At 43.4% G+C, this 22500-nt stretch overlaps 1 protein-coding gene and 1 non-coding gene across 6 annotated transcripts in view; one reads left to right on the top strand and one right to left on the bottom strand.

Moving 5' to 3' along the window:
- The window catches only part of LOC123499362, a 265739-nt gene that overhangs the window by 225197 nt on the left and 18042 nt on the right, over positions 1 to 22500 (bottom strand). The gene's annotated exons all lie outside the window — the stretch shown is intronic.
- Trnae-cuc lies at positions 7124 to 7195 on the top strand. The gene has a single exon. It is a non-coding gene; the product is annotated as a tRNA-Glu (tRNA).

Genomic DNA, 22500 nt, shown 5'->3' with positions numbered 1-22500 from the left:
AATCTTCTGACCTCCATAGACCAATCCTAATGTCAATAAAATGGTCTAATCGTACATAAAATCTCAAGGTAAAAAAAATGTGTCGCGGTATTGAAGGAGTCAAGGGTTAGTTTTGTGTGTATTTCTGTTGGTTTCCTTTGTTCAATGTTTGGCAATTCATTTTTTATATAACTAATTCTACGTTGCTGCTTCTCATTTCTTTATATTTCAATTTTACTAGTTCATCTCCCCAATACACCTCAAAACTCCCTATTTTCCATTCCTTTTCACTCCCTTTCTCTATGTTTCTCTTTCCACTACACCTTAAAACTCCCTATTTCTGCCTATTTTACCTATTTATTTCTTTTTACACTTTCCTCACTGTTTACCTCCCCACTACACCTCAAACTCCCTATTCCTTCCCATTTCAAGCCAGGTCTATTTTTTTTCCATTCCTTTTCACTCCCTTTGTCTCTGTTTACCTCCCCACTACATCTCAAAACTCCCCATTCCTTTCCACTTCTTTTATCTCTCTTTATCTCTCCACTCATCTCTATTCACTCTTTTCCTCTCTTGTTACCTCCCCATTCACTCCTTTTTTATCTCTTTATCTCCCCATTAATTTCTATTCACTCCTTCTCTCTCTCTATACCACACCTGAAAACGCTCTATTTCTTCCTATTTTCCTATTCTTCCTATTCATTTTCTATTCCTCATTCCTTTACGCTAATTTTTTTCTCACTCTTGACCTCACTACACCTCAAAGCTCCCTAGTTCTCCCTATTCACACATATTTACTCCCTTTCACTCCTTTCCTCCTTCTCCACTCACTCCTTTCCTCTTGTCTAGCGCCCATCATACCTCAAACACGTTCTTCCTATTCCACGCCACACCTATTCTATCTCAACCTTACCCAGCCCTTTTCTATCTCTATACCTCTTGTCTAGCCCCCATCATACCTAATCTTACCCTTCCCTATGTTACTAACCCGTTCTTTCGCCCCTTTCCACCCCTCTCTTCGCCCCGTCACCTCACCCCAGCAGCTTATCGCCCCGAAATGACCCAAACCTGGCGTCTCGAGAGTCTGTTACCACCCCAAGACCACCCAAAGACACCATACACACTCTCTCTCTCTCTCTCTCTCTCTCTCTCTCTCTCTCTCTCTCTCTCTCTCTCTCTCTCTCTGTTGCCCATGATACCTTCCTTGTCTCTTTTCTCTTCTTCCGCCCCTCAAACGAGAGAGAGAGAGAGAGAGAGAGAGAGAGAGAGAGAGAGAGAGAGAGAGAGAGAGAGAGAGAGAGAGAGAGAAAAGAAGCAAAAACAGTCAATTATAAACAAAAGGACAAAAAATGAGAAAAAAATTACTAGTTACATTATCTCTCTCTCTCTCTCTCTCTCTCTCTCTCTCTCTCTCTCTCTCTCTCTCTCTCTCTCTCTCTCTCTCTCTCTCTCTCTCTCTCTACTTCTTCCCTTCTTCCCTTCTTCCTTACCTTCCTCCTTCATCCCTCCTCCTTCCTCCTCTACCCCTCCTTCTTCCTCCTCTACCCCTCCTTCTTCCTCCTCCACCCCTCCTCCTTCCTCCAGGTAAACTCCCCATCTATCCTCACTAAACCGTTCCCTTCACCAGGTATTTCCTTTCCCAGTATATATTACACCCCCACTCCCCCTTCCCCTCCGTTACCTTCCCTCCCCACCTCTCCTTCTCTCCCTTCCCCTTCCCTCCCCATCTCTCCCTCTCTCCCTTGTCCTCCTCCCTTCTCATTACTTGGGTTTTTCCCCTAACGCAGGTAGTACTCCTTGTATCTCACCTGTATTTTCTTACCTGTACGTTTCCTTATCTGTATTTCTCATTCCTGTAGCCTTTACTTGTATCTTTCCACTAGTTACCTTAATTTTCTTCTATTTTCCTCTACTCTCCTTGTACATGTGTATCTGTATTTCTCATTTATGTGTCTATTGTCTGTTACCTTAATTTCTTCTATTTCCCTCTACTCTCACCTGAATTTCTCATTAATCCCACCTGCATCTCTTTCTTGCATCCCTTTTTTTCCCCACTAGTTACCTGCATTTCCTCTACTTCCGCTCTATACCCTTCCTGTTTCCCTCAATGCACCGCACCCATCACCCCACTAACCTCAGCCAACCCAACCCCTGCCATGCCACCCACTTCACCTAATAACTTAATCAGGTCACCCCCTCACCTGGTACCCTCACCTTGTCATCCACTAACCCAGTACACTTCACCTACATACCTGCTCTCTTTGTCTCTGCCTTGCCTGAGATATCACCACCTTCAATACTGAGACTCATTTTTTACCTTGACTTTTGGGTATTAAACGGTTTGATTTGCATTAGGAAGGGTCTATGGAAGTCAGAAGGTTAATTAATGGCAAGAGTCTTTACTATTTCGATCCCCATATAAGTTTCTGAAGCTGTGTAAAATCGCCAAATACTACGTAGAATACACTGCTCGCCTGAGATATTAACCCCTTCAGTAATGAGACGCATTTTTACCTTGATTTTTTAGTGTGATTAGACGATTTCATTTGCATTTAGGGAGTGTCTATAGATGTTAGAGGGTTAATGGCCAGTCTTTAGTATTTGAATCCACACATAAGTTTCTGAAGTTGTGTAAAATCGCCAAATAGTAAGCAGAATGTATATGAAGACGCGTCACTGCACTCTAGGGATTAATGCGCATAATGACGATGAGAATAACGATAATGGTATAACAAACCCTTACCCCCCCTTAGAAATTAAACAAGATAAAATAAACAGATAAATAAATAAATAGAACAAGATGAATAAATAAATAAATAGAACACAAGGCAAGACTCCACAAAAAGAACAACAACAACAACAACAAAAATAACAACAATAACACTCACCTTGCAAATAAACAAATAGAAATGACAAACAAACAGAACAAGATAGGTGAACAGAGAAAAATTATTAAAACAACAACAACAACAACAACAACAACAACAACAATAACAACAATAACAGCCACTTTTAAACCAACATAAGCATACAAATAACTGATCACAAGCACCGGAGTATATAAAGACGGGAATCCTCAAGGTCAGGACGGTATAAACACCCTTAAAATAATTCAAGGAAGATACACCCTCACCCCCACCTCCACCCCCACCTCTTCACCACTCCCCCACCCTCCATCCCCTCCCTTAGACCCCCAGCAGTGTTACAAAGGGGTAGGAATGAGATGAGGAGGAGGAGGAGGAGGAGGAGGAGGAGGAGGAGGAGGAGGAGGAGGAGGAGGAATGAAAGTAGGGGAAGGGAGAGGGAAGGGAGGGGAGTTCCATGGAAATTTACCCTCCTCCTCCTCCTCCTCCTCCTCCTCCTCCTCCTCCTCCTCCTCCTCCTCCTCCAAGCCAGCATCTTCCAGGAAAGGGCGAGGACAGAATAGAGAGTGAAAGATAATGAGAATAAGAGTAGAAATAAGAAAAAAGAGGAGGAAAAAATGTGTCTGGGAATGAGAGAGAGAGAGAGAGAGAGAGAGAGAGAGAGAGAGAGAGAGAGAGAGAGAGAGAGAGAGAGAGAGAGAGAGAGAGAGAGAGAAGTTGTTATTCCTTTTCCTTACTTTCATTACTATCAATACTATCACCACCACTATTTACTCATTCACTTCATTCCTCAAGCTTTCAAATCGTTCCTGGTGACAACAGTGACTTAAGCTTCACAATTTAAATAAGAAAGAAAAAGAGGAGACAGAGAGAGAGAGAGAGAGAGAGAGAGAGAGAGAGAGAGAGAGAGAGAGAGAGAGAGAGAGAGAGACCGCTCCTGGTGACATCAGTGACATCAGCTTCACCAATACCACTGTCCTTCATGTAGCGTCACCTGCACCCAATAACAATTTAATTAAAAAAGAAGACACAGAGACAGAGACAAAGAGAGAGAGAGAGAGAGAGAGAGAGAGAGAGAGAGAGAGAGAGAGAGAGAGAGAGAGAGAGAGATCCCAAACGAACATTTCAAACTGACCTCAATTAATTTACCTGCACGATCTTGTTACCGACGGCCACCACTCACCTGGAAAATAATAATAATGAAAATAATAATAATAATAATAATAATAATAATAATAATAATAATAATAATAATAATAAGATAGTAATAATAATAATAATAATAATAATAATAATAATAATAATAATAATAATAATAATAATAATAATAATAATAATAATAATAATAATAATAATAATAATAATAATAATAATAATAATAATAATATTGATAATAATAATAATAATAATAATAATAATAATAATAATAATAATATAATAATAATAATAATAATAATAATAATAATAATAATAATAATAAATAATAATAATAATAATAATAATAATAATAATAATAATAATAATAATAATAATAATAATAATAATAATAATAATAATAATAATAATAATAATAATAATAATAATAATAATAATAATAATAATAATAATAATAACCTTCAGAAAATCTACAAAATAAGAGAGAGAGAGAGAGAGAGAGAGAGAGAGAGAGAGAGAGAGAGAGAGAGAGAGAGAACCTAGTACCTCACAACCCCATTCCATTAAGCCAACGTATGTCCTTAGAAAACACGACGCCGCCAGCCAAGAACGAACACACACACACACACACACACACACACACACACACACACACACACACACACACACACACACACACACACACACACACACACACACACACATCTTAAGAGCACCGCGCACTGATCGGTACCGACTTAGCGCGGTGCCCACTATTGTGCGAGCCTTAAATAAATAAGTGCTTTCTAGGTTAAGTTAGATCCATAGTTAGGTTAAGCATTTTTAGAGAGAGAGAGAGAGAGAGAGAGAGAGAGAGAGAGAGAGAGAGAGAGAGAGAGAGAGAGTAATTAGTGTGTTTTCAAGGGCGGATCGTGGTTTTCCCTGCCTGTGAACTCAAGATTCAGGTGACACAGAATATGATGGACATGATAAGGCAACTTCTTCTTCCTCGTCCTCCTCCTCCTCCTCCTCCTCCTCCTCCTCCTCCTCCTCCTCCTCCTCCTCCTCCTCCTCCTCCTCCTCCTCTTCTTCTTCTTCTTCTTCTTCTTCTTCTTCTATCTTCTTCTTCTTTCGTAATAATCCTTGGAGAAACATGCACGGACTCACTCACTCGAAAGGGCACGCACGCACACACACACACACACACACACACACACACACACACACATCTATGCACACACATGACTGCAGGGTACACATATTTCCATCTATTGTACCTGTAGATGTGTGTGTGTGTGTGTGTGTGTGTGTGTGTGTGTGTGTGTGTGTGTGTGTGTGTGTGTGTGTGTGTGTGTGTGTGTGTGTGTGTGTGTGTGTGTGTGTGTGTTTGGAGTTATGACACTTTCTCTTGCAAAATCTTCCACGTCATTCACTTCTTTCTCTGATCCTCCATCACACTATTCTTCCCTCTTATCCTTCCTATTCTCTCTCTCATTTGCTTACTTTTACTTATTCATCACACTATTCTTATCCTCACTGTCCTGTTTCCCTGTTTCCCCTTATTAATTTTCCTCTCATTCTTCTCATCTGCTTACTTTTATTTATTTTCCATTACAATATTCTTCCTTCACAGTCCTGTTTCCCTTATTAATTTCCCTCATCCTCCTTATTTTTCTTTTATTTTCCATTTTTATCTCTTATATTTTAATTGTATATCTCATTCCTTATTAATACTTCATTTTATTTGCATTCCTCCTCTTACTCGTTACTTTCCCTCATCTCTCTCTCACTCTCTCTCTCTCTCTCTCTCTCTCTCTCTCTCTCTCTCTCTCTCTCTCTCTCTCTCTCTCTCTCTCCAATTCTTTTTCCTTTCCCTTTCACACCTACTCCTTTCTTTCTCTCTCTCTCTCTTTCATCTCACTCTCCTTTCTCTCCCCTTCCATCATTCCTACGTCATTCCTTCCCCTTCTTCACCTCTTACGTCACTCCTCTTCCCCTCTCATCCCACAACCAAGGGGAAACAAAAGGAATACAAGTCGTAGGTGTTACTGAAGGAGAAGATAATCTGTGCTCGTGTTTCTATTAATGTGACACAACCCGAGGCGTGTTCCTGGTTATGTATCAAGGTGTGTATTAATAGATTAACACCTGGAGGCTACCTGGGCGTGGGAAGATGTCTTGTTTTGTCTGGTGACGTTGTGTGTGGTGTGTGTTGTGTGTATCCTTGTTGGTTATAAAAGTGTGTAGCTTTATGGCTATTAATAAGTGTGTGTGTGTGTGGGTGGTGGGTGTAAAAATAAATGTATATGTAATTGCTTTTAGTTTTATTTCTCAGTGTTGTGTTGTGTTAAGGATGTTTTGTTTAGTTGACTGAGTTTTGTTATGATGTTTGAGGTGGTGGTGTTTTCAAGTCATATTAGCAAGTGTGTGTGTGGATGGTAAGTTTAAAAATAGATGTATATATAGTTTTGTTTTGTTTTTAGTTTAATTTTACAGTTTTGTTATATTATGCTTGTTTTGTTTAGTTGACTCGATTTTGTTATATTTTTGTGGTGTTTTTTTTTTAAGTCATATTAACAAGTCTGTGTGTGTGTGGTGAGTTTATTAATACATGTGTGTGGAGTTTTGTAGAATTTTCTCAGTGTTGTGTTATTTCATGCTTGTTTTGTTTAGCTGACTGGGTCTTGTGATGATTTTTTTGGGGTGGTGATAATTTCATGAGTCACTCCTAGAAAGGTGACGTCTCTGCCTGTGTATAATGTGGACCACTGCCGCTGCACTGTCAGGGAACAAAGGAAGGAAGGAAGGAAGGGACGCCGCAGGAACTCACTCAACCCTATCTACTTACTTCTACACACACACACACACACACACACACACACCTTTAATCTTCAGTGTATTCAATCAATCAACTAGTCAGTCAGTCAGTCATTCAGTCAGCCAGTTAATCAGTCAGTTAGTCAATACATCAGTCAGCCAGTCAATCAGCGAACAGCCTTCAACCCTATCCACTTCTCACACCTCGCCACAGCAACTCCCCATCACCCCACCTCCACCTAAGCAGCCCTTCCCATTCCTATCCCTTCCCTTCCCCTCACCCCGATGCCAAGCCATACATAATACACCACAAAGCCACCCAAATCAGCTCCCGTGTGGTCTAGTGGCTAGGATACGCGGCTCTCACCCGCGAGGCCCGGGTTCGATTCCCGGCACGGGAAGATGTTTTTGCCAGCCAGTGGAGAGAGGAAGGAGAGGCGGAAAGGTAGAAAGACTGAGAGACGAAGGTTGGGAAGGAGAAGGGAAAAACAAATAGACTTGGAGGTGCAAATGAGGGTCTGCGATAAGGTGACAAGTGAGAGGAACACGAGAAATGAAAGGCAGAAATCAGCATGAGGTTAGCGAGGCCAGAGTAAGAGAGACAGTAGAAAGGAGAGGCACAGAAGTAAAGACAAGGAACACAAGCAATGGACTCGGAGGTGTAAATGAGGGCCTGCGATAACGTGACAAGTGAGAGAAACACGAGAAGTAAAAGGCAGAAACCAGCATGAGGTTAGCGAGGCCAGAGTAAGAAAGTCGGCAGAAAGGAGAGGCACAGAAGAAAGACAAGGAGCACTAAAAACACAAACAAAAGGAGGTGCAAATGAGGCTGTGATAAACTGACGAGTGTTGGGAGACGCAGGAGAGAGAAAGCAACCAAGCGAGTTAGAAGGATGAGTAAAATAGACACCAGAAGGAGAGAAGCTGTGGAGAGAAGCAAAGAAAGGTGGAACAAACTTGACTTAACCTCTTCAATACCGGGACACATTTCTACCTTGAGTTTTGGGTATGATTATACGATTTGATTTACATTAGGAAGGGTCAATGGAGGCCAGAGGATTAATACCCAGAGTCTTCACTATTCTAATCCCTCACGTAAGTTTCTGAAGCTGAAAAAAAATCACCAAATAGGAAACAGAATAAATATGAAAACGCGTCTTGGAACTGAAGAGGTTAAAGAAGCAAATGAGCCTCTCTGACAACCTAACGTTAAGAAGCAAGAAGAGGTTAGAGAAGTGAAGAAAAGGAAACAGAAGGAATATAAAGGAGGAACAAGCACGAGGAAGAAGAGGAAGAGGAAGAGGAAGAGGAGGAGGAGGAGGAGGAGGATTGCGAACTTGGCACAGCAAAATGAGGTTAGTGTATCCAAGTTTGAGGAGACGCCGTTGCCGAGTCACCCCCTGGACACACGACACCCCTTCCCCACCCATCACCCCTCCCCGTCCCCACCTCACCAGCTCAGCCCCTCAACTCCTCCCCCCAGCCACGCCCTTCTCCCAGATCTCCCATCAGTCACCTCCCCTCTCCCCTCTCCCCTCCTCCTTCGCGTCCCTTCCTCAGTTCTCGGGAAAGGCAACAGTAAGTGCCAAGCTTGAGGTGAAGTGATGCAGGGAGGAGGAGGAGGAGGAGGAGGAGGAGGAGGAGGAGGAGGAGGAGGAGGAGGAGGAGGGCGACAGTAGCTATGGACGACGTAACGATGAGATGAAAGAAAAAATTCCCCCAACAACTGAGAGAGAGAGAGAGAGAGAGAGAGAGAGAGAGAGAGAGAGAGAGAGAGAGAGAGAGAGAGAGAGAGAGAGAGAGAGAGAGAAAATATGTGTATATTCACGTTTAAACCTAATCGAATCACACACACACACACACACACACACACACACACACACACACACACACACACACACACACACGAGTTTAATTGGTCAGAATGTTAAAGACTCACACAAAGATCAAACATCACGAGAGAGAGAGAGAGAGAGAGAGAGAGAGAGAGAGAGAGAGAGAGAGAGAGAGAGAGAGAGAGAGAGAGAGAGAGAGAGAGAGAGAGAGAGAGAGAGAGAGAGAGAGAGAGAGAGAGAGAGAGAGAGGAGAGAAGAGGAGGAAAGAATAAAGAGTGGAAAGAGAGAAACACAGACAGGAAGGTAGGTAAGCTGTCACTGTGCCAAAAGGTAGGGAGGAGGAGGAGGAGGAGGAGGAGGAGGAGGAGGAGGAGGAGGAGGAGGAGGAGGAGGAGGAGGAGGAAGGAAAGGCACATGGCACTCTAAGAAGTATTTTGGTCCTCCTCCTCCTCCTCCTCCTCCTCCTCCTCCTCCTCCTCCTCCTCCTCCTCCTCCTCCTCCTCATCCTCCTCAGAAGACTACAGAGAGGAGTATCACCAGAAAAAATAACAAGACAAAGAAAGATGGAAAAAAGGAGGAGGAATACAAAGGAATACAAAGGAAGGCCCAAGCACCAACAGACCCTGGGGTCCTTACTAGGCTGCTTGGTTAACTATTCTATACTAACTACACAGTGTGAGAGACAGGACAGGAAAGCAGGAGGAGGAGGAGGAGGAGGAGGAGGAGGAGGAGGAGGAGGAGGAGGAGGAGGAGGAGGAGGAGGAGGAGGAGGAGGAGGAGGAGGAGGAGCTAAAAATATATTTCCTTAACAAAACACCAAATCTCTCTCTCTCTCTCTCTCTCTCTCTCTCTCTCTCTCTCTCTCTCTCTCTCTCTCTCTCTCTCTCCCCGCATGAACCTCTCCCCTCGCACAAATTACAAGGGAACAAGGAGGACGAGGAAGAGGAGGAGGAGGAGGAGGAGGAGGAGGAGGAGGAGGAGGAGATACAAGGTAAGTAGAAGAGAGGAGGAAAGAAACGAGTGCTTGCGGTGGGTCAGGGAGATAGAGATAGAGAGAGGGAGAGGGAGAGGGAGAGGGAGAGGGAGAGGGAGAGAAGCGATGAAAATTTAAATGGCACTTGCGGTGTCGTAAAGTGAAGAGATAAGCATCATCTCTCTCTCTCTCTCTCTCTCTCTCTCTCTCTCTCTCTCTCTCTCTCTTGACTATTGTTTATTGTTGTGTTGTTGGTAGTAGTAGTAGTAGCAGTAGCAGTAGCAGTAGCAGTAGTAGTAGCAGTAGTAGCAGTGGCAGTAGTAGCAGTAGTAGCAGCAGCAGTAGTAGCAGTAGCAGCAGTGGCAGCAGCAGCAGCAGCAGCAGTAGTAGCAGTAGCAGCAGCAGCAGTGGCACAGCAGCAGTGCAGTAGTAGTAGTAGTAGTAGTAGCAGTAGCAGCAGCAGCAGTAGTAGTAGTAGTAGCAGTAGTAGTAGTAGTAGTAGTAGCAGTAGTAGCAGTAGCAGCACCAGTAGCAGTCACAGCAACAACAAGAAAAACAAAAAGAAAAACAATAATAACAATAATAATAATAATAATAATAATAATAATAATAATAATAATAATAATAATAATAATAACAACAGTAATAATCTTCATCAAAACACTTCTATTTATTTTCTTTCTCTCTTTCCCCTCCCCCCCCTTGAGTTGACCCCTCACCTTCACCACACTGTCATTATTCACTCTGTTAGCGAGCCTTCCTTTATTTATATTCTTGACCTCCTCTCTCCTTCCTTTCTTTATTCTCTCTTCCCTTCCTCTCCCTACCTTTATCTTCCTCTATCTTTAGCTCTCCCCTTACTACATATCTCACTTGTCCTTTCTCCTCTTCCTCTTCTTTCTCTATTTTTATTCTTTTTCTTTCTTTCTTTCAATTTTCCTTCCTTAATATCTATTCCTGTATTTTTCTTCTTTTCTCTCTCTCTCTCTCTCTCTCTTCTTTCTATATATAAAGTTCTTGATTTCTTTCTTATTTGTCCTTTCTCCTCTTCCTATTCTTTCTCTATTTTTATCATTTTTTTCTTTCTTTCTATTTCCTTTATTATATTCCTGTATTTTTTCTTCTTTCCTCTCCCTCTCTCTTCCTTTCTATCTATAAAGTTCTAATTTCTTTTTTATTTGTTCTTTCTCCTCTTCCTATTCTTTCTCTTCTTTTTCGTTCTTTTTTTCAATTTTCTTCTTTAATATCTATTCTTGTATTTTTCTTCTTTCCTCTGTCTCTCTATCTCTCTCTCTTCTCTCTTCTCTCTTCTCTCTCTCTATAAAGTTCATCATTTCTTTTTTCTCCGTCTTTTTTATTTCCCTTTATTTTATCCTCGCAATCTTCTCCTATTCATTTTGTTCTTCTTTTTTTTTCACTAATACTCAGCATAACACATTCACCTAACACATTCACTTACATTAGGTTTGAAGGGGCTAAAGGAGGAGGTATTTTCTAGGTATCTCCAATCTCAAAGCCCACCCAACTAACTATTCCACTGTTACTTACTGTCTGGAATTAAGATCACCGTCTGCTTCCCATTCTTATTCTTCCTTCAATCTTCATTCACTCTGTTTTTCTCTCACCATTTTTTTTTTTCCTATTTTCTCTTTCACACACACACCAAAAAATGTTCAATTTCTTATCTCTCTCTCTCTCTCTCTCTCTCTCTCTCTCTCTCTCTCTCTCTCTCTCTCTCTCTCTCTCTCTCTCTCTCTCTCTCTCTCTCTCTCTCTCTCTCTCTCTCTCTCTCTCTCTCTATCTCTCTCTCTCTCTCTCTCTCTCTCTCTCTCTCTCTCTCTCTCTCTCTCTCTCTCTCTCTCTCTCTCTCTCTCTCTCTCTCTCTCTCTCTCTCTCTCTCTCTCTCTCTCTCTCTCTCTCTCTCTCTCTCTCTCTCTCTCTCTCTCTCTCTCTCTCTCTCTCTCTCTCTCTCTCTCTCTCTCTCTCTCTCTCTCTGGGCATCATTTGTTCTCTGTTAATGAGATTAGCCGTCCAGGTAAACTCAGGTTAATTGGCCGCCTTACTCACGAGAATGAGATGACCAGCGAGGAGGAAAGAGGAGGAAACAAGACGGGAGGGGGAAAATAGTTGAAGAATTGATGGAAAGAAGGAAGGAGGAAAGAGGAGAAAACAAGACCGGAGGGAAGGAATTGATGGAAAGAAAAAAGGAAAGAGGAGAAAAAACCACGAAATGGGGAAAATAGTTGAAGAATTGATGGCTGGATGGAAAATTGTGAGTTCTATTCCTGGATGAGAGATGACTATAGGGAGAGAAAAGAGGAAAAAGTATGACATTTTTTTTCATTATTTTTAGTTTATTTTTTTCACATTTTTCTCATGTAGTTTGTTTCATTTTCTTGTATTTTATTTAGTTTTTGAGTGTGTATATATTATTTATTAGCTGTACGTCAATCACTGCTGTATCTTCTTTATAGTCTACTGTATTTATTATTATATTTACTAGATCAATATAGACAGTTTTCATATGCCCTTTCACTTACTTAATCATTTATCTACCTTATTACTTACTAAAATACACACACACACACACACACACACACACACACACACACACACACACACACACACTCAACACACATTTGTCTCCCACGAATGAAACACAAAGGAAATACAAATCCATATAAACCAAGCTAAGTTATTCATGACTCCCAACACACCCCATCGACCACACCCTCATTCACTCAGTCACTCACCGTTACTCACTACTATAGGCACATTCCGCACGGTTCACTCTAGTCATCAGGAGAATATTCATTGATCTCTCTCTCTCTCTCTCTCTCTCTCTCTCTCTCTCTCTCTCTCTCATTCATTTCTTATTCACACACACACACACACACACACACACACACACAGCATCGACCAGTCAACAGTAAAGTCATATCAATTACTCACGTCATGTTATTCAGTATTCCTTTTTTTGTTTCAATCATGTTTCAATTATTCATCTCGATCTTTACTTTCATTCACCAAAGGGTTCAGTTCTTCAAGTTATTCATTACGGTGAGATTTAAAGCCTGATTCGCGGTTATTCACTCACTGTCTGGCATTCACTCACTTCATTCCTTCATTCATTCATTTTCTTCTTTAGATTGTATAATATTTCATCTTTCTTCTTTTTCCTTCTTGTCAAATTCTAAACTTCCTTTCAATTTTTTCTCCTCCTTCCAATTTGAACTATTTAGAAAGACAAGTTAACAAGACACCTTTGAAAATTAACTAGCTACTCTCACTCTCACTCTCACTCTCACTCTCACTCTCTCTCTACCCTTACATTTTAACACAGGAGTTGACATACGAGTGTTTATCCTTACATACCAAGAGTTAATAAATAAATACACAAGCTCCTAACTCGTACGGTTTACTACAGGACTCTCTTAGGAGGCAAGAGAGTCCTTCCCAGTATCCTACGAGCGTATCTACTTGTCTACTTCCACGCACGCTCCCTAAGGATACCATAACGACTCCTTCCCTAGTCGTGCGGGTAAGACAGCCTCAACACGAGTCCTAATGATGGAGGGCACTTTGTCACGTGTCCTCGCGTGTCCAAGGGCGTCCCCACTGTACCAGAAATAACCTCTCTCTCTCTCTCTCTCTCTCTCTCTCTCTCTCTCTCTCTCTCTCTCTCTCTCTCTCTAGTCCTATTCCAACCCTCTCAGTCTCTCTTTCTCTCTCTTTTTTTCTTCTCCCTCTCAAGTGAAAGCACCTTAGGTCCTGCCATTTTCTCCCCTCTCTCTCTCTCTCTCTCTCTCTCTCTCTCTCTCTCTCTCTCTCTCTCTCTCTCTCTTCTAAGCTCCTCCCTACTTTTAAGCCTCTTTTTCTTTTTTTTGCTTTCCTTCCCTTGTTCCTTCCTTTTCTACCCCTGCTCTCACCTCTTCCCTCGTCTCCCCTCGCCTCCCCACCCAGTCCCCCTCCCAGTCCCTGCCCACCCTCCCCATTGCTTCCCTAAGTCCCCCATGCACTATATTTAAGGATATTGATGGGGGTGGAAAGAACTACTGGGTAACACGACAGCTATTCCCACAAGTTATTGCTCTCTTTAATGGGGTGGTGGTGGTGGTGGTGGTGGTGTTCTTGTTGTTTTTCCTCTCCCCCATTTCTCTCTCTCTCTCTCTCTCTCTCTCTCTCTCTCTCTCTCTCTCTCTCTCTCTCTCTCTCTCTCTCTCTCTCTCATCCTTTATTTTTATCTTTCCCTCCTTTCTTTCTTCTTCTTCTTCTTCTTCTTCTTCTTCTTCTCCTTCTCCTCCTCCTCCTCCTCCTCCCAAAGAACATCATTCTGTACAAGCTAATCAGGAATGGAAGGGAAGATGGGAGGAGGAGGAGGAGGAGGAGGAGTGGCATGACACACACACACACACACACACACACACACACACACACACACACACACACTATCATCATTATTAGCAACAACAACAACAACAACAACAACAACATAACCTTGGCACCAAAATCTTGATCTCTTCTATCTCCCATAATTCCCTCCCCTCCCTCCTCTTCCCCTCTCCCTCTCCCTCTCCCTTCCCCCCTCCCTCTCCTCTCCCTCTCTCCTCTAACCCCCTTCCTCCCTCCTCCCTTCACCACTCCCACTACACATTCAACGAACCATTTCCTCCTCCACCTCCTCCTCCTCCTCCTTCTCCTCCTCCTCCTCCTCCTTCTCCTCCTCCTCCTTCTCCTCCTCCTCCTCGTTGAATAATATAGAAAAAATGCACAAACAAATAAACACACAAACCACCTTCCGCTATAACCTTGAAGGGGCAAACATATCACACACACACACACACACACACACACACACACACACACACACACACACACACACACACACACACACACTAATTATACGGCTTGTTGGGAAGGCAAAGGAAGACTACCAATAATAATAATAATAATAATAATAATAATAATAATAATAATAATAATAATAATAATAATAATAATTTCTATATATATCATTGTAATGGTAAATATTTTCTTTATTCATTTTTTTCTATTTATTTATCTTACATTTAGATTTCGACATTTATTTCTAATTATAAAAGTAATGTAGTATATTTATTTATTATTTACTAATTTATTATCATTATTATTATTATTATTATTATCATTATTATTATTATTATTTATTATTTCGTTAATTTCCATACCCATTTCATTATCAACACTCAAATAACCAAGTCCTCTCTCTCTCTCTCTCTCTCTCTCTCTCTCTCTCTAATTTCGTTTTTTTTTTCTCTCTCTCTCTTCTTTTTGCCCTACTTAACTCCTTTCTGACCTCAAACCCTCACTCATTTCTCTCATTTTCTCTCGATTCTCTCTCTCTCTCTCTCTCTCTCTCTCTCTCTCTCTCTCTCTCTCTCTCTCTCTCTCTCTCTCTCTCTCTCTCAGGACCAGAAACCACTCTATCCACGAAAGCCTTGCCAAAATACCTCACTTTCTCTCTCTCTCTCTCTCTCTCTCTCTCTCTCTCTCTCTCTCTCTCTCTCTCTCTCTCTCTCTCTCTCTCTCTGGGAGGAAAAGACAAGGGAAAGAAAAACAGAATGAAGAGAAGAACAAGAAGGAAAAGATACGAGAAAAGAAGAAGGAAAACGAGAGGAAGAGGAGGAAGAGGAAGAAGAGGAGGAGGAAGAGGAGGAGGAGGAAGTGGAAGAAGATGAGGAAGAGGAAGAGGAAGAGTACAAGTTGCTAGGATGAGAATCTTTCAGCTTATGTGATGAGCCGTGACAGAGAGAGAGAGAGAGAGAGAGAGAGAGAGAGAGAGAGACTACCAGGAAGACAAGCTTCAGTGTCATCAGCTGGGGCTCGTGGGCAGCTCTGACCATCACGCTGTACTGACACAGCTGGAAGTGGGCGTGGCTCAGGACGAGGCCACCACCCGCACCATCTGGCTGTGGAACAAAGCAGACTGGGCTTCCCTGCGCCGCGACCTGACCCACACCCCATGGGCCACTTTGCTACAGGGAGGAGCAGAGAGTGAAGCACTTGCACTCACCTCTCACCTTCTCGCCCTCCAGAGACGCCACGTCCCACACAGGGAATACACCACCAGATCGACGGATCAGCCATGGTTTGGCTACCGTTGCCGTGTTGCTGCCGAGGCAAAGTATGCTGCCTGGCTCCGCTACAAGAGGAACCCGACTCGGCGCAACAAGGACCTGCACAGGGCTGCATGCAGGAGGATGGTGGTAACCAGCAAGTGGGCCTTAAAAAAGTGGGAGGAAAGCCTGCGCCGGAAACTGTGTGGCACTGGCGTAGGAAACAAAACTTGGTGGTCTCTTGTTAAGGACAAACAAGGAACTGGCCACCAAGAATCCATCCCTCCCTCAGCAAGCAGGACGGTACTGTCGCCACCAGCAGTAAGGAGAGGGCACAGTTGCTGGCTTCCTTGTTTGCTGGAAAAATGAAGGTCGGGAATCCACAGCAGCCACCGCCTCAGCTGGTCCAGCAATGTGAGAAGACTGTCACCATGGTGGAGGTGACGCATCAGCAGGTGAAGCGATTATTGCGGGGCTGGACACACAGAAAGCCACCGGCCCTGATGACATCAGCCCGCACCTGCTGAAGCGATGCTCCCAGGAACTGGCTGCCCCTCTCACCCAAGTCTTCACAACTTGTGTACGGGAAAACGTCTGGCCTTCAGTGTGGAAGGAGGCTCGAGTAGTTCCTGTACACAAAAAGCTCCAGGACGGACCCAAAAACTACAGACCCATATCCCTGTTGTCAGTGGTGGGTAAAGTGTTTGAGAGGGTCGTGGCAGAGGTGGTGTGTAGCCATCTCAAGGACAATGCCCTCCTCTCAGACCAACAGTTTGGGTTCAGACCTGGAAGGTCAACCTCCGACCTAATGATGCTTCTCACCAGGCATTGGCAGGACGCCCTCGACGACGGCAAGGACACTATAGTGGTTGCTTTGGACATAGCAGGAGCTTTTGATAAAGTATGGCACAACGGATTACTAGAAAAGCTTCGTGCTAAAGGCATCCAGGGTGGCTTGCTACGACTCTTGGGAAATTACCTGCAGGACAGAAGCCTCAAGGTGGTTGTCAACGGGCAAACATCTGAGTCCCTGCCTGTGGAGGCATCAGTGCCACAGGGTTCAATTCTTGGCCCACTCCTGTGGAATATCTACGTGGATGATCTTCTCCAGCTACTGCCAGGAGTCATGGCCTATGCTGATGACTGCACCCTCTCCTATACCTATCCACGCCAGGACAGTGGGCGGGCTGCTGAGGCCATCAATCAGCAGCTACGAGTGATAAAGGAGTGGGGTGCTCGCTGGCAAGTGACATTCGCGCCGGAGAAGACACAAGCAATGGTTGTCTCTCGGTCCCCAGCCGCCATGGCAGCAATGGCAGGAAAGTTGTCTTTGGCGCTGCTGCTCTCCCACTCCAAGATGACGTCAAGATACTTGGAGTGGAGGTGGATCGAGGGCTGAGGTTTGACAGGCATGTCAAAACCATTGCCAAGAAAGCCTCTCACAGGATCTCCGCTCTCAGAAGGATCGCCAGTTTCCTCGACAGGAAGGGAGACTGCTGCTGTACAAGGCACAGGTGCGGCCCCACCTTGAATACGCAGCTCTCTCCTGGATGTCCTGTGCCGCCACACACAGAAGGAGACTGGACAGCATCCAACGCCGCGCCATACGGCTAGTAGATGCTGCACTACCACCTCACCCAGAGCCTGAGCGTCCCCTTGATTCACTGGAACACCGCAGAGACGTGGCGGCGATCGTAGTGTTCCATAAGGCACAGGTGCAAAGAGTGCCACATCTGGCAGGGCTGCGTCATCCTCTAAGAGTCACCGCACGGAGCACGAGAACGGTGCTCAATGGTGGTGACGCCGTAGAGGTGCCGCGATCCCACGGGTGTCAGCATCAACGCACCTTCGCAGGACGCGTCTCCAGGATGTGGAACTTGTTCACGGCCGCGGTGCCTCACGTCCAGGAGATGAACACACAGTGTCAAACTGATGGCACATAAGTGGAGACAGACACTGCCAACTCCTCTGACACTCTTTGTGACGTGACACTCAGTGTAGTGCAGTGCGTGAATAGTGCTAGTGAAGTGAAACGAATAGTGCTCCATTTACATGCTGACCATCTTGTATATTATCTATTTTTAAGTCTTGTAAATATTGTAGAGAAATAGATTGTAGTACCCTTAGAATAGGTAGCACACGACAGTGCGCCTTTGGGTACATGTTCCTTTGTATTAAGTTTTGTTTAAATAAAAAAAAAAAAAAAAAAAGAGAGAGAGAGAGAGAGAGAGAGAGAGAGAGAGAGAGAGAGAGAGAGTTCAAACAAGCGCCACCAGATTTTCTTTACAGCCTAGATAAACATAAAATCATAGTCTCTCTCTCTCTCTCTCTCTCTCTCTCTCTCTCTCTCTCTCTCTCTCTCTCTCTCTCTCTCTCTCAACCCAAAACCCTATTATTACCGCACTGATGTAACAGAGAGAGAGAGAGAGAGAGAGAGAGAGAGAGAGAGAGAGACTACATGCAACTCTCCAGACAAAGATCTTAGTCATTCTCCTTCCTCTCTCTCTCTCCTCTCCCTCTCCCTATCCTCTCTCTTTCTCTCTCTCTCCACTACTCTGTCACTGTCATTCTCTCACCTCTCCACCAGAATTACTCCTATTTATTATTGTATTGTCAGGGATGGTCGTTCTTCCAAGACCGTGAAGTCACCAGTTGACTTATAATTACCGCGGATAGTTTCGTGAACGAAGCCTCGCCTGCCGAGTACCGGGCGGTTTCATTAGGAGGCGACATGGGTAACCGGTAGTGGCTTCCGTCAGTTCTTCCTCTCGCCAGCGAGCACGTTACTTCCCCGCTTTCTTATATTGTAAGTGTTCTCGTTCATTTTTATTTACCGTTCGTGGGTTCTTGTTTTAGGTCATTATATCATTTGGGATTTACTGGTGTGTTAATTCGGTATTGTGGTACTGTTTCCAGTTTCCAGAGAGAGAAGAAAGAGAGGAGAGAGAGAGAGGGCTCACTCCAGCACGTTGCGACGGAGTCACGAGAAGGCGCCGGCTGTTTTGCCTGTCACAAGACGCCAGCTGACCAGGACTCGGAGTGGGAAGGCAACGAGCGGGCACCAGCACAACGCACAACAAGATAGCTTGCCGGGGTGAAGATTAGAGCTGTGGGTGTTATGTACACAGCCAGTTCGCTAGGAGCTGTTTCCTACCCACTTGTCTCCACTCTCGTCTGTACTGGACATCGTGCACAGTGACCGGCGCAGTGTGGTGTCCGGCATAAGTACTACGTGGCCTGGGTGTCCACTGGAGTGGCGTCGTCCAGAGTGGCTGGCGTGGATACTACGTGGCTGGCCCGCGTGCGCTATCTTGTTGTGCGCGTGTGCGCTATCTTGTGCGCGTGTGCGCTATCTTGTGCGCGTGTGCGCTATCTTGTTGCGCGCTATCTTGTTGTGCGCGTGTGCGCTATCTTGTTGTGCGCGTGTGCGCGCGTGTTGTTTGTGTTGCGTTCTGGTGTGTATATGGTGATGTGTATGTGTTGCAGTGAGTTCTTCCCTGTGCATATATAAGTGTGTTTGTCTGCTTGTGAGTAAGAGGTATTGTATTTGATCCGTTTAAGTATGTGACTACTGTAACAATTTATTTGGTTGCCCTTGGTGGGTGGTGACACACACTCAAAGCACTTTTCATGAGGCGCGGTGACTCGTGCCACTGTAAGACCTTTCCGCTGGGCTCACCCTTAGTTTGCCCCCTTACATGTATTATAGTCTTTTTTCCACTTCTCCGCTTCCACCAACACAATATTCCACTTTATTCTTCCACCATTACAATATTTTCGGTTTATTTTTTTCCATTACAATATTTTCAGTTTATTTTTCCACCAGTACAATATTTCCAGTTTTTTTTCCACTATTACAATATTCCACTTTGTTTTTCCACTTCTCCACTTTCCCATTACAATATTCCACCTTTTTCTTTTCCTTCTTCGTGTCAGTCTTCCACTATTGTTGCTCTTCTCTGTACTGTTAGTCTTTCTTTTAATCTTTCTTTGTCTCTCTCTCTCTCTTTCTCTTTCTCTTTCTTTCTTTCTTTCTTTTCTTTTTTCTTTTCTTTCTTTTCTTTCTTTCTTTTCTTTCTTTCTTTTCTTTCTTTCTTTTTTTCTCTTTTTCTTTCTTTCTCTTTCTTTCTTTTTTTCTTTTTTTTTTTTTTTTCTTTCTTTCTTTCTCTTTTTTTTTTTCTTTTTTTTCTTTCTTTTCTTTTTTTCTTTCTTTTTTTCTTTTTTTCTTTCTTTCTTTCTTTCTTTTTTCTTTTTCTTTTCTTTTCTTTCTTTCTTTCTTTTCTTTTCTTTCTTTCTCTTTCTTTCTTTCTTTTCTTTCTTTCTTTTTCTTTTCTTTCTTCCTCTTTTTCTTTCTTTCTTTTCTTTTCTTTTTCTTTCTTCCTTTCTTTTCTTTTTTTCTTTCTTTTCTTTCTTTCTTTTTCTTTTCTTTTTTTCTTTTCTTTTCTTTTTTCTTTCTTTTTCTTTTCTTTCTTTTTTTTCTCTTTCTTTCTTAGAATTTCTTTCTTTCTTTTTTCTCAGAAAAAATTTCTTTTTTTTTCTTTTTTCTTTCTTTTACACACACACACACACACACCACATAGCAGTAACTATATCATTGCTACTACTACTACTACTACTACCACCACCACCACTACAATTCTAACCTCAAATCTCTCACCCCCTTTTGTCACCCCACAACCTCTCCCTTCACCTCCCCCTTCACCCCTAATACAAATAACTACCATAAATGCGTGGTGGGCGTCCCTAACTCTATACATCACCGTACACACACACACACACACACACACACACACACACACACACACACACACCCTCCGTCTCACCTCATTAATTACACCTGGAAGAGATTACACCCCAAAAGTCACCTGGCGCTACCCACAATTCACCTGCGAAGCTACATGAGAGGTGGAGGAGGGGATAAAGACAGGAATAGGAAGAAAATACAATAATAGAGGTAATAATGAAGGGAGATATAAGAAAGTTTGATAATTGAGGGTTAGAGAGAAGGCATGGAAAGGGAAGGAATTATGATGAACGAAGGGTAAAGAGGAAGGGATAAAGATGGGGATAGGGGAAAGATAGGATAATAGGGGTAATAAAGAAGGAAGATATAGAAGTTTGATAATTGAGGGTTAGAGAGAAGGCATGGTAAGGGAAAGGGAAGGAAATAATGATGAATGAAGGGTGAAGAAGACGAGGGAATATAAAGATGGGAACAGGAGGAAGATAGAATAAAGAAGGAAGTAAAGGAATAAAGACGAAAATAGATAAAAAGTTAGAATGGAAATAAGAAAAAATGTTGAGATAAAGAAAAAAAAATAATAAAAACTTGAAAATAAGAAAGTAACAAAAATCAAAATAAATAAAAAAGAAAACACAATAAAACATGCTGAACGAGGAAATGAGAAAACCAACAATAAAGAACGGAATAAGGAAAAAAAGAATAAACAAGAGAAATTTAGAGCAAATACAGACGCCATTAAGAACCCAGGTGTTTCAGGATGATTAAGTCCAAACAGGTGAGAGGCCAAGGAGAGGAATAAAGGAGGGAAGAGGGAGAATACCAATTAAACGAGGAGAGACAGGAGAAACGGTGATAAAAGTTGGAAATAAGAGAGACAAAGAGTGGACCGACAAGAGGTGATGCCCAGGAAACAGGGAGGAAATGTGATAAATAAGGAAGAATGAAGAAAATATGAAAAGAAAATATGAGAATGTATAAATGCAAAGTAGTAGGAGGAGGAGGAGGAGGAGGAGGAGGAGGAGGAGGAGGATCGGGCACTCTGCCAGTCATTTATTTACCAGCATGACTCTTCCTGGCACAATGCCCTCCTCCTCCTCCTTCTCCTCCTCTTCCACCACCTCCTGGATCCCTGCCAATTCTTCCCCTCCCTCTGCCCCCCCACCATAACCTCCCCCACCCACCCACTCTTCCTCAGGCTTCATGCCAAATACTCAACCTCCGAAATTCCTCCTCCTCCTCCTCCTCCTCCACGAACTATACGCACTTTCCCTCACCTACCTCCCATTTCCTCCCCTTTCACACAAATTCTCCATAAGTTATCTCCCTTTTCCTCCTCCTCCTCCTCCTCCTCCTCCTCCTTCTCCTCCTCCCCGTTCCTCTTCTTCCTCTTCATTTCCTCCCTTCTCATACGCATTCACCCCTCACGTTATTACCCCTAAACTAATCTCCCTTTCCTCCTCCTCCTCCTCCTCCTCTTCCTCCTCTTCCTCCTCTTCTTCTTTCTTTGTTTCTTGTATCTTACATCAGCTTTCCTATAACAAATGAGAGAGAGAGAGAGAGAGAGAGAGAGAGAGAGAGAGAGAGAGAGAGAGAGAGAGAGAGAGAGAGAGAGAGAGAGAGAGAGAGAGAGAGAGAGAGAGAGAGAGAGAGAGAGAGAGAGAGAGAGAGAGAGAGAGAGAGAGAGAGAGAGACTGACTAGCTACACCTTTCAGCCCATAAATCACCAGGTAACCAAGACATGTGTAAAACAGGAGGAGGAGGAGGAGGAGGAGGAGGAGGAGGAGGAGGAGGAAGAGGTGGAGACTTACACTAAAAAGTAAAGCCGAATTAAAGTAAATTCACTAAAACCAAGCTGTATTCCTCTCTCTCTCTCTCTCTCTCTCTCTCTCTCTCTCTCTCTCTCTCTCTCTCTCTCTCTCTCTCTCTAACGATTCCTAGCCATCATCATCCATCCTCTCCCTTCATCCCCCTTCCCCTCTTCCCTTCTTCCTTCCCCTCTTCCCCTCTCCTCCTCACTCTCCCCTCTCTCTCCCCTCACCTCTCACTAATCACCCCCCCC

Source organism: Portunus trituberculatus, chromosome 49, assembly GCF_017591435.1.
Source record: "Portunus trituberculatus isolate SZX2019 chromosome 49, ASM1759143v1, whole genome shotgun sequence".
Classification (NCBI taxonomy): domain Eukaryota; kingdom Metazoa; phylum Arthropoda; class Malacostraca; order Decapoda; family Portunidae; genus Portunus; species Portunus trituberculatus.
The sequence above is the reverse complement of the archived record's forward strand: the minus strand, read 5'-3'. Positions and strand labels throughout refer to the sequence as shown.